Genomic DNA, 16603 nt, shown 5'->3' on the forward strand with positions numbered 1-16603 from the left:
ACTTACCTACCAGGACCTTGTACCCCGCTTGCTGCCATGACAAAGAACCACCCCAAAAGAAGAAAGCCTCTGTTAAAAACAAAAACAAGGGCGGTGGACCACAAAACCAAAAGTCAGAAAAAAAACAAGAAAATGGGAGGGAGGGTGGGAAATATTCTCCAATGCAGCTTTCCTCCGACTGAAGACTTCCTGAGGCCCCTAGCTTGACCTTTCCCTGTAGCTCCACCACTTTCTGGCCAAAACACCAATTAAAAGTCCCACCACTTATATTTTCTATCGTACTGGGCTGAAAACCCCTCCTTGTCCCAAACCCCTTTAACCCCTGTCATGCCAGCCTTCCGTTCATGTCTCTTCTCTCCTTCACTCCGGGCCTCTCTTTAATTTGATTACGCTACTGTACCCCTGACAAACACAGGGAAGAAAGTCCCCGACTCTTTAACAAACACAACTGAATGGAATCACACAGTGCTGCGGTACCATGCGGTTTTGCACACCCTAAAATGCTGTGTTCACCTTTAACCCCTTGCTGACCACCAGCAGTACATATGCCACGACGGGTCGCCTCTGTCCCGTGAAACGACGTAACTGTACGTCGCTTTGCGGGACTGCCAGTAGGGGCGTAGGGGAAGCTGATCTGCTGTCGCTCTTTTTACGTTTATAGCACAAAAAATAAAAATCACACAGGTGATCAAATACCACCAAAAGAAAGCTCTATCTCTGGGAAAAAAGGACCAGGCAGTTGTCAGTTAAAGTAACGCAGTGCCGAAGTGCAAAAAATGGCCTGCTCATTAAGGGGGAAAACCTTCCGGTCCAGAAGTGGCTAAATTGCACCCTTGCATCTCTGCTAAAAAAAGAAGCACTTTTTGCCTGCAGGTCAGGTAAAAGAAAAAAAAAAAAAAACATTCATTACACACAACAATAGTTAAAGTGAAATTAATGCCTCAGTTTTTTTTTTTTATTACAATTTTTTTTTTTTAATAATCCCTAAGGGAAATTTGGAAATTGTTACGACACAGACACACTTAACAAAGACATCACAGAATCACAACAATAAACTGAATAAGATACAAAAACACAACAAAATGACCAATAACAGCCATTAGCACCAACTAAAACAAATTAAAACTACACTACAAATAAAACATCCATATATTAAAATACAACATAGAATAAATAACACAGATTAAAATAACAGACAATCAAACTGCCAAATGCAAATAATACACCACTTTCTCTAACACCACCCCAAATAATAACCAACACAATACAAACATACTATAAAAACAACACAAAATAACAAATATGCTAAAGTTTTGTTCTGTTTTGTTCTGTTCAATGGTTTTGCACAGTGCAGCCCCAATCCTCTTTTTCTAGGGTCCCCCTGCCGCCGCTATAGGCCCCTCCTCTTCGGCAGATGCCCCCACGGAAAGCTGCTTTTCATGGGGGCACCCGTGCCTGCTCGCTCCCAAGCGCCACTGCTGCCTCTATTGACACAGACTGAGGGACTCGACCCCACCCCCCGCTCCCGTGGGCCAGTGGCTCCCGCTGCTATCAAGCTGCCCAATGAGGAGGGAGATAGCGGCCGGGACAGCTGCTCTTGTGCACATCGCTGGATCGGATCGGCTCAGAGAAGAAAAAGGGGGTAGGGGTTCTTGGTGGGAATTGCAGCACAGAAGGTTTTTTACCTTAATGCATAGAATGCATTAAGGTGAAAAACCATAAGGCTTTGTAACCACTTTAAGGCGGAACTCCAGGTATTGCATACTTACATTGGTTCAACTTGGAGCAACTTGGATTCCTGGTACAGATGGATAAATAATAAATGAATGTGGGTGAGTACCATAAAAATATCCAATCAAATAAGCATATATAATGATGAGTGTCCTCTCCGGGTACAAATGAAAGAAAATGAAGGTAAAGATACAGTGGTGGTGCAAGGTACAGATGGATAAATGCACAAGAATAAATCCAATGATATTCTTCTAAAAATGCAATAATGTTCTATACACTGGTGAAGTGAAAAAGTAAATGACATCCAAAAAAGAAATAGCTTTAATGACGTGTACATAATAATACCAAAGTGGCTGAGTGCAAAAGTGGAAGTGACGATGATTATAAAGTGAATCAGCAAATTGCTGACATGGATTCAATAATGAAGACACATGGACAAGATAAATGAAACCAAAAGACAATCCACAAAATGAATTAGTCCATAAGGTGAGCAATGTGGATAGTGATGACTCCAAATAGATGGTGACTTGCAAAAGTGAATACAATATAACAAGTGACTTCTGTGAGTGATAAGACACATGTTGTCTGAAGTAGTGGCGTGTCACTCCAGTGAGCTAAATAAACCAATAAGTGCAATGGCAGCTCACCTCCATGCACACTCAAAAGAGCGTGTTGTGATGTAAATCACTCAAACTGGTGGCAGCCTCTCTTTCTGGGAAGGATCTCATTGTGCAGTATGCCAAATATATTTATTCAAATAGTAGCAAGCACTTACAGTTAAGCAGACACAGTAGCGTACACCGCCGATGCGGTACTCTCCGATACTTCCGGTTGCGGCCGTGAACCAGAAGTGACGTCACCTGGCTCCTCAACTTTGCAGGAGAAATTGCCCCTGAGCTTAGTGAATGAATTGAAGCTCTGCTGACATCCATCATCCAATCATCTGTAAGCAAAAATGCAGTATTTTTCCTTGCACATAATTGAGTATTCTTTGCAAAGCGAATCTTCACCACATTCATTAAGCTCTCAGCCAAATTCCCTACAAAGTACAGATTCCCTTGCAAAGTGAACAGCTTTTTTTTCCTTTAGTAAATCCACTCCAGTAACTCATTTAAGCTGAATTCAAGGCAATATTACAAAGAAAAAGGAAAATAATCTAAATATCTGTTCATGAAATAGTTTACATCAGTGTAATCCAGGATTTAGAAGCAGCATCCTGGATGTGGAGGTGCTTTATTTTCTATCTTATTATATGCAAAATGTACATTTCCTTTCCTGATTTGCATTGAAACAATAGACTCTGCTAATAAATCCCCATTGAATAGTCAAACGGAATATTTTTAGTATCGTGCCATTTTTTAGCAGTTTGTGATCTCTTGTGATGACATGAGTGCAGTGCAGCAGAAAAATAATTATTTAAGGCTCTCGATTCTAAAAACGGGCAATCAAACAGATCTGGGCCTTGTTATTCTCAGTCTGTATGTAAAGCTACAGGTACAGACTGACTGAGTTTAACCAGAGGAATCTCTACATCTTTCAGGGCCTGTGATGACAGCTTCAAAAACAGGAAAAGAAAAGGTAGGGGTAACGGGGTTAAATTGCAAAGTTTCTTGACACCTGTGCCTATTAAAAGAGCTGGTGCATTTCAAAAGTATAGTTATGGTTTAAAGGTATGTAAAATTCTCAATACCATTTGAAATAATATGCAGAGGAGAGCACATTTATCTAAGCAGTGTGTTAATGTATGCCATTGACTGGCAGATATTTATGCAGGGACATGATCAGAAATGTCATGCTAGCTCATGTGCCAGAAGTCTCACTCAGGATTTTGACTTGTATTACATTTCATTAGGACAGCATCTCAAACATGTTTATGGTGGTTTTTAGCTAAGGGTAATGGAGTGGCAGGTAAATCTCTGTGGAAATTACTTTAAATAGAGCCGAAGCTGAATATCAAGCAGGGACAAGCTCAGGATTTGGACAAGATAGATTTCAGCTTTCGTTTTATATATTAAAAAAAACAAATATTCAGATAAGATTTATATCCCATTTATACTGTGAATATCTGATAAAATTAACAATACAAAAGTAAGTAATGACTAAACACTGTATTTTAAATTCTGGGTTTAGATGCCACTTTAATTGATAAGATTTAAAGTAGCTTGGCCTCTCCAAGCTGCCTCCCTCTTCAATGCTATTTTCAAGGCTTATGGGACTTCCCGGTGAGCTGCAGCCCCTTGAGGTCAAAGGATTCCATATAAGACAGTGTTAGCAATTCTTTCCATAAACAGTAACAATTTTCTCAGTTGAAAAAAAAATATGTTGATGTCAGAAAGGCACATGCAATATTAGGTGATAAAAATGTAAATTATAAACAAGGTCCACACCATTGGTTTCTCTCCATATACCTATCTCTACCTTGACACTCTTGATCTCTGACCTCAGAGTAGATCATTGGATCCAAAAAGGTATAAAGTGGATATCAGACTAATACCAAGGCCCCAATATATATTCTTATACCTCCCTATAAGTAGCATATGGATTACCCAATTCGGAATTCCTCACATATGCCCGTAACTCGTCTTTTGTTAAAAACACTCCAAACCTAAGTTACGATATGTTCTGTGAAATCAAAAATTACCGAACATCCAACGAAAACTGTGGAGGGGTATCTCTATATTTTTTCATTTTATACATAATAAATCTATATTTGAAAAAACACAGCCCATGTTGGCCTGGTTGAGGGACATTGATGCCTCCTTCTCGGACTCACAATGGAGTACAGCCCTTCAGTACACATACTCTGCCACAAACTTTACTAACCTCTGGGAGCTATCCCATAAAGTTACACAAAGATGGTATTTGACCCCATATCAAATGGCCAAATTTAACTCTATATCCCCATTATGCTGGAGAGATTGCTTTCAAACTGACACTATCTTCAATATCCTATGGTCCCATGTGGCAAATTAGCAAAATTTTTGCCTAGAATATTTACCATTTTTAGTAACAGGGCTACAAATTTAAGTCTCCCCTTCACTAGCCCTTCTTAACATAGGCATTGAAGACCTACTGCCATCCCTTAGACCAGGGATTCCCAAACTACGGCCCTCCAGTTGTTCAGGAACTACAATTTCCATCATGCTTAGTCATGTATGTGAATGTCAGAGTTTTACAATGCCTCATGGGATGTGTAGTTCTGCAATAGCTGCTGGGCCGTAGTTTGGGAATCCCTGCCTTAGACTATTTACTACTCACCTATTTCTGGCTGCCAAGCTAGTAATACTTAGATTATGGAGATCTTCAGACCCTCCAGTAGTGACAGAAGTAATTCGCACCCTATTTACTCACTTTACCTACGAGAATATGCTGGCATCAGTGGCTGGCAGAAATATGGAATTTCTTAACAACTGGCAACCATGGAATGCTCGGTATGATATACACAAAACTTTATAGAAAATCACATGACAATTCTATCTTGAACGTTGAAATCCATGCTAAACTTCTGAACACTATCCATTTGTGAAGTATTCCTGACTAGGAAAGCCCTTTAAGGACTTTTCGTTCCCCATTCTCTTCCCTCTGTTATCATTCTTTTTCCTCTACCCTCCTTTTTCACACCTCCCTATAAGACAAGATTGACTAGATATGATAAATCGGTAACCATGCCAATCAGCGCTATATCATCAACCCAACCGAGTTACAATGGTATCAATTTATTTGTACTCAGTGAATATTCCAGATATTAGAGGTGAGGGGAGCTGCCCTTCTCTTGGGACACAGTTTGCGCCCAATGGGGTGTCTGAGGAGATGGGACTGCCCTGAATGTCCAAAAGATTAACATTTAGTACCTGTGTTACGAGTTTACCAAAGATTGTTATGCTCTTTTCTACATCTCTAATGGTAATGACTGTAACAATTATAACTATGCTTTGTTGTTTGGCAATCTTTATTTTTTTATTCCTATTTTTGCAAATCTTGAAATAAAATTATTAAACTAAAAAAAAATGTAAATTAGACTTCATGATCAGGGAAATGTGACTGCGTATTGTAAAGAATGATTTGATTATCTTAAAGGTGGACTTCAGTATAAGCAAATATAATACAATAAATACAAGAGATGTGTGTGTTTGTGCTTGAATCTTGGTGTGATTAGGGTATATAACTGATTTGCACAGTAATTGTACTAAAAGTTTGCCTTTGTGCACGAGCTTCCTGTAAGAAAGACCCAGCACTGCTGCTCTCTCCCCTTCTACAGGGTGACTGGTCCTGTCTCCGCCCTCTCCTGTAGTTTTCTGCAAGCAGCCTGTAATGGGCAGTCCTGCTTGTCCCCTCCCACAGCTCTGCTCTCTGCACAGGCTATGTGTAGCACACTGAGGATGTCAGCACATTCAGTACACACAAAGTAAAATTATATTCTTTGTGGCTATTGAGAAATATATATAAATTCATGCTTCTCTGCCTGGAGTTTACCTTTAAAGTACAACTGCCACTTATGTAATCATAATAATAATTTCTATCACTGGGAAATCCATACTACTACACCAATATGCAAATATCACATTTTTGAAGTCTTGCACATGCCTAGCACATCCTACAATGTAATTGTGGTACCAATGAGAAGTGCCGAAATTGGATTGTCATGCAGAGGAACAGTTTTTTTAACTCAAGGTTCCTATACATCCAGAGGTAGAAGACTAAGGACTCGTTTACAAACAGGGGCAATTAAAATAGGCGGTTGAGCTATGGTTTTACTACCTCCCTTAATGTGATTCCAAAGTCTAAAGGTATTCTCTTTGCCTCGTTGGATTCTCTGCATTAAGGTAAATAACACCCAATTACCTGTCCTACCCATCCACATCCCTAAACACCCACAGTAGGGAAAATAATTATTTGATCCCCTGCAGATTTTGTATGTTTGCCCACTTACAAAGAAATGAAGAGTCTATAATTTTTTATCATAGGTGTATTTTTTAAATCATAGAGACAGAATATCAACCAAAAATCCAGAAAAAAAACACAATCCAAATGTTATAAATTGAGCTGCAGTTCAGTGAGTAAAATAAGTATTTAAACCCCAAGCAAAACATGACTTAGTGCTTGGTGGAGAAACCCTTGTTGGCAAGCACAGAGGTAAGACGTTTCTTGTAGTTGGTTACCAGGTTTGCACATATCTCAGGAGGGATTTTGGTTCACTCTTTATTACAGATCTTCTCTAAATCCTTAAGGTTTCTTGACTGTTCCTTGGCAACTTGAAGTTTCAACTTCCTCTATCATTTAAAATACACCTATGATAAAAGTATAGACCCTTCATTTAAGTGGGAAAACTTACAAAATCTGCAGGGGATCAAAAAATGATTTCACCCACTGTATCTGGCTCCTGTCACTGCTCCAGTGCTGTCTCAGCTCCAGGACCACTCCTCTCACTTCCTGGTTTCACAGAAGACACTGAGGGCAGCAGAAGTCATAGGCTCAACTCCACTGAGGAGGGAAGGTTTTTCCGGGGCTGTGTGTGTCTATGGACATATCCATCCCAGCTTGGGAACGTACATGCACGGGTGCCTACTTAGCACCTGGCTTACTAAGGGAGCAACTGGAGGAGGGAGTAGCAGATAGACTACCAGAAGAGGAGGTAAGAGACTTTCTCTATAATATCATTTCACAGAGTAGGTAAGTATAACAGTAAAAAAATATTTTAAACCAAAAATAAATATTTATATTCTTTTTTAACACCTTAAGCTGAAAAGTCAGCCATTCAGGGTTGTGCACATGCCGTAGCAAAAAGTATACACTCTGTGGTGTTCAGCTGGCAATATTGCTGCCAAACTGGACCTGTTTAGGTGAATAGAGCCGCACCACAACCGCCTGCAACCATGTGCAATGCATGCAGTTGCTGTGCAGCCGTGCATGTTTTACTAGATTTAAGCAGGCGACGAAGTGACGTATCACTTCCTTACTGCCTGTCAAACACCATTAAAAAGAGATTCACCGCCGATTGTTTTTCAGAGGGGTAGCAAGGTCTGGCACAAGTGAAAACTTAGCCTAAGGGCTCCTGGGTCACAGGGAAGAGCAATGTTTAGCTAGTGTTTGCTTTCACACTAGCCTCATAGTTTATCATGTTACCATATGTGATTGGTTTGTTTTACTTGTAAGTATGGAGAAAGCCATTATTTGCCTTATTTATAAATGCTATTTTTCTGGCTATCATATTGATTCTTTGGCTTCAGTACTCTGTGGGTTACTGACCTGCAGATATTCTGCCTTATTAGAAGTAGTTCAGCAACGGGCAAGTATGTATAGACCGAGCTAGTTGTAAGTGCTACCAAGGCTATTGTAACCTTACTGTGGTCATGCACAACCCAATATTTGAATAATTTGCAACAATTTTGAAACTTTAACATTATATATATTAACAGGGGTTAATGAAAGAGATGGCAAGAGCTTCCAAACACTGGAATCAATCATATTATAACAAAATTTCCCAACACAGTAAAAACTCACTTTATAATTGGACACAGATGGTTCCCTTTTTCTTTAAAGAAAACGGATCAGACCTCATACCACTGGACCTCTGTAGCAATGTAATTGGCTGAATGGGACTAAACGATTACAGTGGGCTACGGCCATGCAAAAAAGACTGGCAGATGTCTCACCACCTGCCTCTTATGATGGTACATCTGATCATCTTCGGCCAACCATAAACTGCTGATGATGAAGAATTTTTTTCTCAGTGTAGTTTATGATCAGATCTGTTAATGATCTGACCACCCATCATTCGGGTCATGTCTTTCAGTTTATATTCACCCTATCGCTCCCGTAACACGCTTTCCTCTCTGAGATGCGCTATTTGAAATTTATACTGTGAAAGAACCATATCATTGTCCATTTTTATCTAGTGTAACTATTTTATTTCTATTCACTTCAGCTCAGTAGAATCATAGTCCTGTTTTACAATGGTAGTTTGTTTATCCTGTACTGTTCTTGAATTAAACATGAGAGTGAGGGAACATTGGGGCTGGCGTTATTATAAGTGTCAGTATATACTTGATTGTTTTAATTACATTGCTCTAAGTGTGACTACAGATTCACTTCTCAGTAAGCCTGGAGGATGTACACTGTGGGCTATTAAAAGTGTATGACAAAGTCTACATATGTGGAAAAAATAGTTTCAAGTGTAAGTTCATCTTTTCTCAAAAAATGAAAAGGTGAACTAACACCATACACCCTCCCCTTCTACGTGGTCACCGCTGCACTTACCTCTGTGGTTGATCAGTTGTCAATGCCCAGTCTGGGGATTTAAAATGCTTTTGAAATCCTCACTCTTCACCCCCTTTTTTCTGCAGCACTTCTGGGATGGATCAGAAGGATTCTGATTGGTCAGTACCAGAACAGTGAATCACTCTGATCCATCTCGGAAGTGCTGCAAAAAGAGGGGGTAGAAGAACGGAAATTTCAAATACCCCAGACTGCTGTACCAGCTGTGTTGCCTCTGTGCAGGAGCTTCCTGTATTAAAGACCAGTCACTGCTGTTCTCTTTCTTTGTGCAGGATGATTGGTCTTGTCTCCGCCCCCTAATGTAGTTTTCTTCAGGCGGCATGTAGCCTGATGTTACTGCTACATTTACAAGGTAATAACTGTGTGTACAAAGGCATTCGGTGTACACGAAAGGGATTTCAAGTTTTTGTGGCTTTGAAAGAATATATTTCAATTACAAATGTTGCTGTCAGCTTTACCAGGAGACTAGGGGGTTGGTTTACTAAAACTGGACAGTGCAAAATCTGGTGCAACTGGAGAGTGCAAAATCTGGTGCAACTGTGCATGGACAATCTCATACCTCCCAACTTTTTGAGATGGGATCGAGGGACACCTATTAGCAAAATGATGTAGGCATAGGACACACACCCCCCGCCACACCCTCTTAAAGGAGAATTATATTTAAAAAATGTGTTAAACCCACAAATGCTTTTTTTTACCACTATTATTTCTTTATACTGGGTTTTGACATTTACAAATGCAGCAATTTAGAAAATGGATGAAAGGTTTAGTACTGGAAAACATTTTTTGAAATATAAAAAGTGCATTTTATATAGAACTATATAGATCAGACCAAAATGAGGGACAAATGAGGAGGAAAGAGGGACAGAGTTCCAAATCAGGGGCAGTCCCTCGAAATCTGGGACAGTCCCTCGAAATCAGGGACAGTCCCTGGAAAGCAGGGACAGTTGGGAGCTATGTAATCTGCTTCTAACTTCAGCTTGTTCAATTAGGCTTTGACAAAAAACCTGGAAGTTGATTGGTTTCTATGCAGAGCTGCACCAGATTTTGCACTCTTCAGTTTTAGTAAATGAACCCCCAGCTGTCTCAAAGGTAGCCAAAGACGATCAGATGATGAGCTGGAATATATGAGCACACATATACACCAATACTGCATGTGCATAACAGAAGTCAGGCATTGCCCTATGACCAACTAACATTTTATGTCTATGCCTAGCTTGAAATCCTCTCGATTGAAAATAATCTCATTGTGCAAATAGAAACGCAGAAGATTGATGGCAGAAAAAGACCAAATGGCTTATCTAATCTGCTATTTCTTTTTTGGTTTGTTCACATTTTTGTCAGATGGTAGACCTATTGTTTAATATTGACTTTCTGTTGATTGGCTCACTAACATTGCTAAAAGTCAGTTCCAAGCATCCACTACTATTTTGGTATTACAATATGTGTTAAGGAATGGATGCCAAATAACACTGTGCCTGATTTTTCAAGTATAATGCATATATCGCTGCATGCAGAGGATTTTTACACTTTTTAACCCTTTCATGCCTAAGCCTTTTCTGACATTTGTTGTCTACAAGTTAAAATCCATATTTTTTGCTAGAAAATTACTTAGAACCCCCAAACATATGTATTTTTTTAGCAGAGACCCTAGAGAATAAAATGGCGATCATTGCAATATTTTATGTCACACTGTATTTGCGCAGCAATCTTTAAAACGCAATTTTTTGGAAAGAAATACACTTCCATTATTTAAAAAAAAAAAAAACAACCAGTAAAGTTAGCCCAGTTTTTTTGTATAATGTGAAAGATGTTATGCTGAGTAAATAGATACCTAACATGTCATGCTTTAAAATTGGGTACCCTCGTGGAATGGTGACAAACATTGGTACTTAAAAATCTCCATAGGCGACGCTTTAAAAATTTCTACAGGTTACCAGTTTAGAGTGACAGTAGAGGTCTTGTGCCTAAAATTATTGCTCTCCCTCTAATGATCATAGTGGTACCTTACATGTGTGGTTTGAACACTGCTTACATTTGAGGTCGCGACTTACGTAAGCATTCACTTCTGTGTGCGTGCACGGAGCGATGGGGCACCTAAAAAATTATTTATTTTATTTATTTATTTATTTATTTTTACACTGTCCATTTGAAAAGAAAATTCTGATCACTTTTATTGCTGCCAGAAGGAATGTAAACATCCCTTGTGACAGTAATAGGCAGTGACAGGTACTCTTTATGGAGAGATCTGGGGTCGATAAGAACCAAAATCACTCCTTTGCAGTTAAAAGCATTCAAAACGCCAAGTTTGGTTGTTTTGAATGCTGTCATTTTTTTAAATTTAGCGCCTTTAAGTCTTCTGAAAACCGGAAGTGATGTCATGACATCGCTTCCGGGTTACTTGATCCGAGCCCCAATCGAAGCCAATTCAGGCTTGGTTTGGGTCTCCGGCCAGGGGTCTGTCGGCTGGTCATTTGGGCCTCCCAGTGGGACGGGTGAGTCGCGGAAAGTGGTGGGAGGGGAGGACGTCCCCTCCCGCTGCTTGGGATAACAGTTGAGCAGCTTCTTAGCCACATAGTTTGTTATCACAAGAAAGCCGACCATCGGCTCTAAAAAATGGTACCAGGGCGATGCCTGCAACTGCAGCTACGGGCATCACTCCGTTACAAAACCCTTCAAGCCGAGGCGGCATATTTGCGTACGGTGAAGGGGTTAAGTTTTATGAAGATTGACAGGGTGATATGGAAATCTTTATATTAAAGACTGATATACAGTATATCTTCCTTTTAAAGTATCTATAAGACCTTATTAATATTTTGTATTGGAGTCTTATACATTCATTTTTGGCACTAATACAATTTCCGTACTGTAGCTTACATAAAGATGTATAAACCAAGTGTGACAACATTATTAAGTCTTCTGTTTTCTGTTTGATTTGCAGTTGTGGAAGACAGTGTGGAATGACTTGTGAGTAGCAGAGATCACTGGCCTCTCATTGACAGGTAAGCCGTTTTCATTACATTTAGAATTTTGTTCTTGACCTAACAGTGAGGTGACATATATTAGTCATATCATTATGGCAAAGGTGAAATATCTATGCTTGCTAAGGACCAGAAGAGTGTTCAGTAGCCATAATATGGCAGGCACAAGCTGTGCATTGAAGGCATTGATAGTAAAAGCAGTAAGGCTGACTTTTATATGTACAATATAGTGTTACTCTTAGTATTCAGAAACCAAATGGATTTTTTTTTAAATGCAGATAAGATAATAAAAGCTTGCTATAATCACCATCTACACCTTTTCCCTATAAGTTATATAAATTTGCCTAAGTGTACTTTATTAGATAATATTCAGTTTGTGTCTTTTGCAGTGAAATGGCTTTATGGCCAATTACAAGTAATTGCAATATTAATCTAGCCCCATGTACTTATGGTGACATAAGCTTCAGTGCTGATTGTATTTGGAACTAGTATTTAACATTAGTTGCATTTGATTATCTGAAGCCTAACCCCTGCCATAAAGTTTTTGAATAGAGTGGAGAAGGTTTTTATTTTTTACTCTATGCCCTTGGAGAGGTTTCTTTTTTTTCTTACAGTTCTTTGATGGGGGGTCAGCTGGACAGAAAGTGGGTGAAAAGACATCAAGAAAAACATTTTTTTTTTTTTTTTGGAGTTGAGGAAATAACCTTTCCATCTCCCTAGGAAAAAACAATGAAAGCAACAAAATATTGACATAACTAGGGATCGACCGATTATCGGCAAAGCCGATATATCGAGGGCCGATCTGCACTTTCCCCGATATATCGGAATCGGCCCCTGAGGTTACGGATATTGCCGATATTTTGGGAAAGTGCTTGTACCTGAGTAATGCCTGTAGCTGGAGGCATCACCCCGGTACCGGCGTCCATAGCCGACGGTCGGCTGTCTTCTAATGACAACCGATGCGGCTGAGAAGCTGCTTGGCTGTCATTACAAAGAGCGGGAGGGGACTTCCCCCCCTTCCGCCACCTTCCGTGGCTCACCCGGTCTCTCGTCCCACCGGCAGACCCGGCAACCAAACCATCCTGCACGGCCGCCAAAGACCCGATCAAAGCCGCATTCGGCTCTGATCGGGTCTCCATGTAAAAACCAGGAAGTGATGTCTTGACAAGGCACCAAATTAACAAATGACAGCATTCAAAACAGCCAAACTTGGCATTTTTAATGCTTTTAAGTGTAGAGGAAGGGTTTGGGGGTCTTTTAGACCCCTAGATCTCTCCACAAGAGTACCTGTAAAAAAAACCAAAAAAAAAATTTGTTTTTTAAATGTCCGAAAATATCGGCAATAAAAAAACGATATCGGTCGATCACTAGTTTTAACTTTTCCCCACTCTATCTAAAACTAGCAGAAAACAGTCTAAAATTGGCCTTTAGGGACCCATTTACTTACTTCATTAAGCCCCCTTTTCAGAATGAATGGGCTGTAAAACACCTTGATACATGCAAATCTGGGCCTGTTGCATTTTTTTTCGCACTGAAGTGAAACACACATATTGCTTTGTGGAGTGCAGAAGTGCATTGTAACACTGTTGTGTTGGGGTGCCATTCCAGCCTACAAAAAGTAAAAGGATATCCAATCCAAAGAACAACAATTTTGTTGCAGCTTACCAGTCATTAGATGTGGTGGCTGCATTAGTTCAGGCAAGTATCATTTTCAGAGGGTACAGAAAATACCTGGCAGAAATGCATGGATTATCAAGCAGCATACCCTTTGGCAGGTCTGTGGCACATATTTTGTGTATACCCTTTAACAGGGAACGCCTCTTTGGCACTTTCCTGGATCTTTATGAAGGCTGTCACAGAGAAGAGAGCCCTCTTTTGCTTCAAGAAATTAAAATGAATCCTTGGGTCAATAAAGCCTATGCCTCTGATGCCAGGAAGTGCACCTTTCTTTTCTCAGTCCTCCAACCCCAAGTCCAGAATTCAGTTCCCTCACAAACTTTGGACTCCAGAACTGTCCAAGCAAACCAGTTGCCTCTTCAACACTTTACCTCTCAGTTAAAGGGTCATCTGATCCAGATTTAGTCAAATAATACCACGGCAGTGGTGTATATAAATCATCAAAAGGGAACCAGAAGCCTTGTGCATTTAAGAGAGGTTGACCAGATTCTGACTTAGGCAGAACTTTATGTTCTGGCACTGTTGAACATACATATCATAGGCAGGTAAATTTTCAGGTGGATTTTCTCAGACTGTAATGTCTGGATTTGGGAGAATAGCCTCTCCACCTGGAGGTAATTCAAGACCTTTTTCACAAGTGGGGGACACTGGATGTGGACTTACTGGCTTCCAGACTCAGTAATAAACTGGACAGGTGTGTCTCTAGGTCCAGGAATCCTATGACAATAACAGTGGATGCTTTGGTAACCCTAATTAGTTCAACCTCATTAATACTGCTCCTCTCCTAAGGTTTCTTCTTCATCTGCCCTACAAAATAATGATGGAAGGCATTCCAGTGAACTGTCTGTGGTGCTCAGATCTCAGCAGGCTTTAGGGAGACTCTCTGTGGGCTCTCCCAAACCTCCTGGATCCCCTCAGTTGGACTGCTTTTTGACGTCTCATACATCTCAGAATTCTTCTGACTATGTGTACCTCAATGGATGATTAGAAAAATAGGGCTTTGAACTTACCATAAAATCCTTTTCTTGGAGGTCATTAATGGACAAAGTTCCCACTTTCATGATCATTGCTACTATTGCTTTGGAAGAAAGTGAAGCATGATGGTAGTATGAGGGGTTTTAGTGGCTGACTGACTTTTTAGTTTGCTTGCTAGTGTCCAAATCTACTGTAGGTTACAGTATAACTCATACATTTCAGAATTCTTCTCATTGTGTCCTTTAATAAACTCCAAGAAAAGGATTTTACAGTCAAGAATTCTATCTTATTTTAAGGGTATAAAATGTAATTTTAATTGTTAAAATGAACAGGACCTTATTCGTTTTGTGTTAGATTCGTGAAATAATAGCATTGCTAAGGATGGACAACTATAAAGAAAGATATAGAAAAGGGTGCTACATTTATGAAAACCTCACCAAGTTATGATTGTTTCAGATTGATAACCTTTAAAATAGAATATATGAATCTTAGTGAAGTCAGGAAAGAGTCAGTAAATCTCTGCAGAGTTTAGAGGCATTCCCATGAGGGGCTATTAAAAGTCTTATTAATGTCCATTGAAAGCCTGTGGGATTCCCTGTCCCAATTTAAAGGGACAACATAAATTAGATCACTATATGTGAGGTTCCATCTAGTCCTTATGGATATCACTGAAGAAAAGTCTATAGGATAGAATGCTACTGTAAATTTTATGGTTTACATTTGTAGGAGAAGTAGGTAATATTGTGCTCATTTGCTGTGGTTATTGTTTGGCTTTAGATATAAATCTTATGTATGTACAAAGTGCTGCGCTTTATCGACATAAATGATAAACCATGTATGTGCAACAAAGTGACACCACTAAGTACCAACACCACAATACAAAATATGAATTAAAAACAGTTCATATGTGTAAAAAACCATACAACAAATCAGCATGCCTAAATTTTAAATTCAAACAGTTCAGAAAAATGTCCATACAAGTGCAAAGAATTAAAAAACGAAGAATAGCAGTGATTAAAAAAAATATTTTCTGTGTCTCAATAGTGGATTCCAAGAGAAAGAGTATTTATAGATGCATGCAAAAGGAAAAAACAAGCTCCACAAAACTTCTCCGTGAGTCAACACCAATAAGCATGAAGGACTGTTTAGCACAGCATATTGGCTTCCAAACTAATGGAAAAGCCAAAGGAGCCTTAGGAATAGGTTTCCCAAACACTTGCACATGGATACTGGCAATCCCAACAGTCTCCAGATTAAACTATCACTCCTGATATGTATGTGTATATACTGTATATAAGATATAAAACTCATAGTGTGATACTGCATACAAACAAATTTATTGAAAACAAACAAGTACATTCACATGATCCATGTTAAAAATGAGCATGTAAAAAACAGAAAGAACACCAATAAACTGCCTATAAGCATGGTGACGTCACTTCTGGTCCCACCCATCCAGATATAAATCTTAAGCGGAGTTGGCTTCAGGATTTGAAGGATAAGTAAATTTTCAGCATTTATTCTTTATTCTAATTCTTCTTGCATCCACATCTTAAAATGGTCCCTGTTTTTCTTATAAACAGAAGTTTTAGACATGGGACTGCCAGCATGGCTCAAGTGGGTTTATACTGCAACAGTTTCCGGCCACTATTCATTCTCACAACCTAGGTACCCCATTGCAGCAGGAAAGCTTGGTCAAGTACACTAATGAAAACATACAGTTGTGTTCATAAGTTTACATACCCTGGCAGAATTTATGGTTTCTTGGCCATTTTTCCAAGAATATGAATGATAACACAAAAACGTCTCTTTCACTCATGGTCACTGTTTGGCTGAAGCCATTTATTATCAATCAGCTGTGTTTACTCTTTTTAAATCATAATGACAACATAAGCTACCCAAATGACCCTGATCAAATGTTTACACACCCCAGTTCTTAATACCGTGTATTGCCCCCTTTAATA

At 39.4% G+C, this 16603-nt stretch overlaps 1 protein-coding gene across 2 annotated transcripts in view; it reads left to right on the top strand.

Moving 5' to 3' along the window:
- LINGO1 (leucine rich repeat and Ig domain containing 1) overlaps positions 1–16603 on the top strand; it is a 589917-nt gene that overhangs the window by 145474 nt on the left and 427840 nt on the right. For both annotated transcript variants that reach the window (XM_082254206.1, XM_082254207.1), the window contains exon 2: positions 11948–12008. The gene's annotated coding sequence lies outside the window, so the exon portion shown is untranslated. The remainder of the gene's footprint in view (positions 1–11947; positions 12009–16603) is intronic.

This window comes from Pelophylax lessonae (genome assembly GCF_965119305.1).
Source record: "Pelophylax lessonae genome assembly, chromosome: 4".
NCBI lineage: Eukaryota > Metazoa > Chordata > Amphibia > Anura > Ranidae > Pelophylax > Pelophylax lessonae.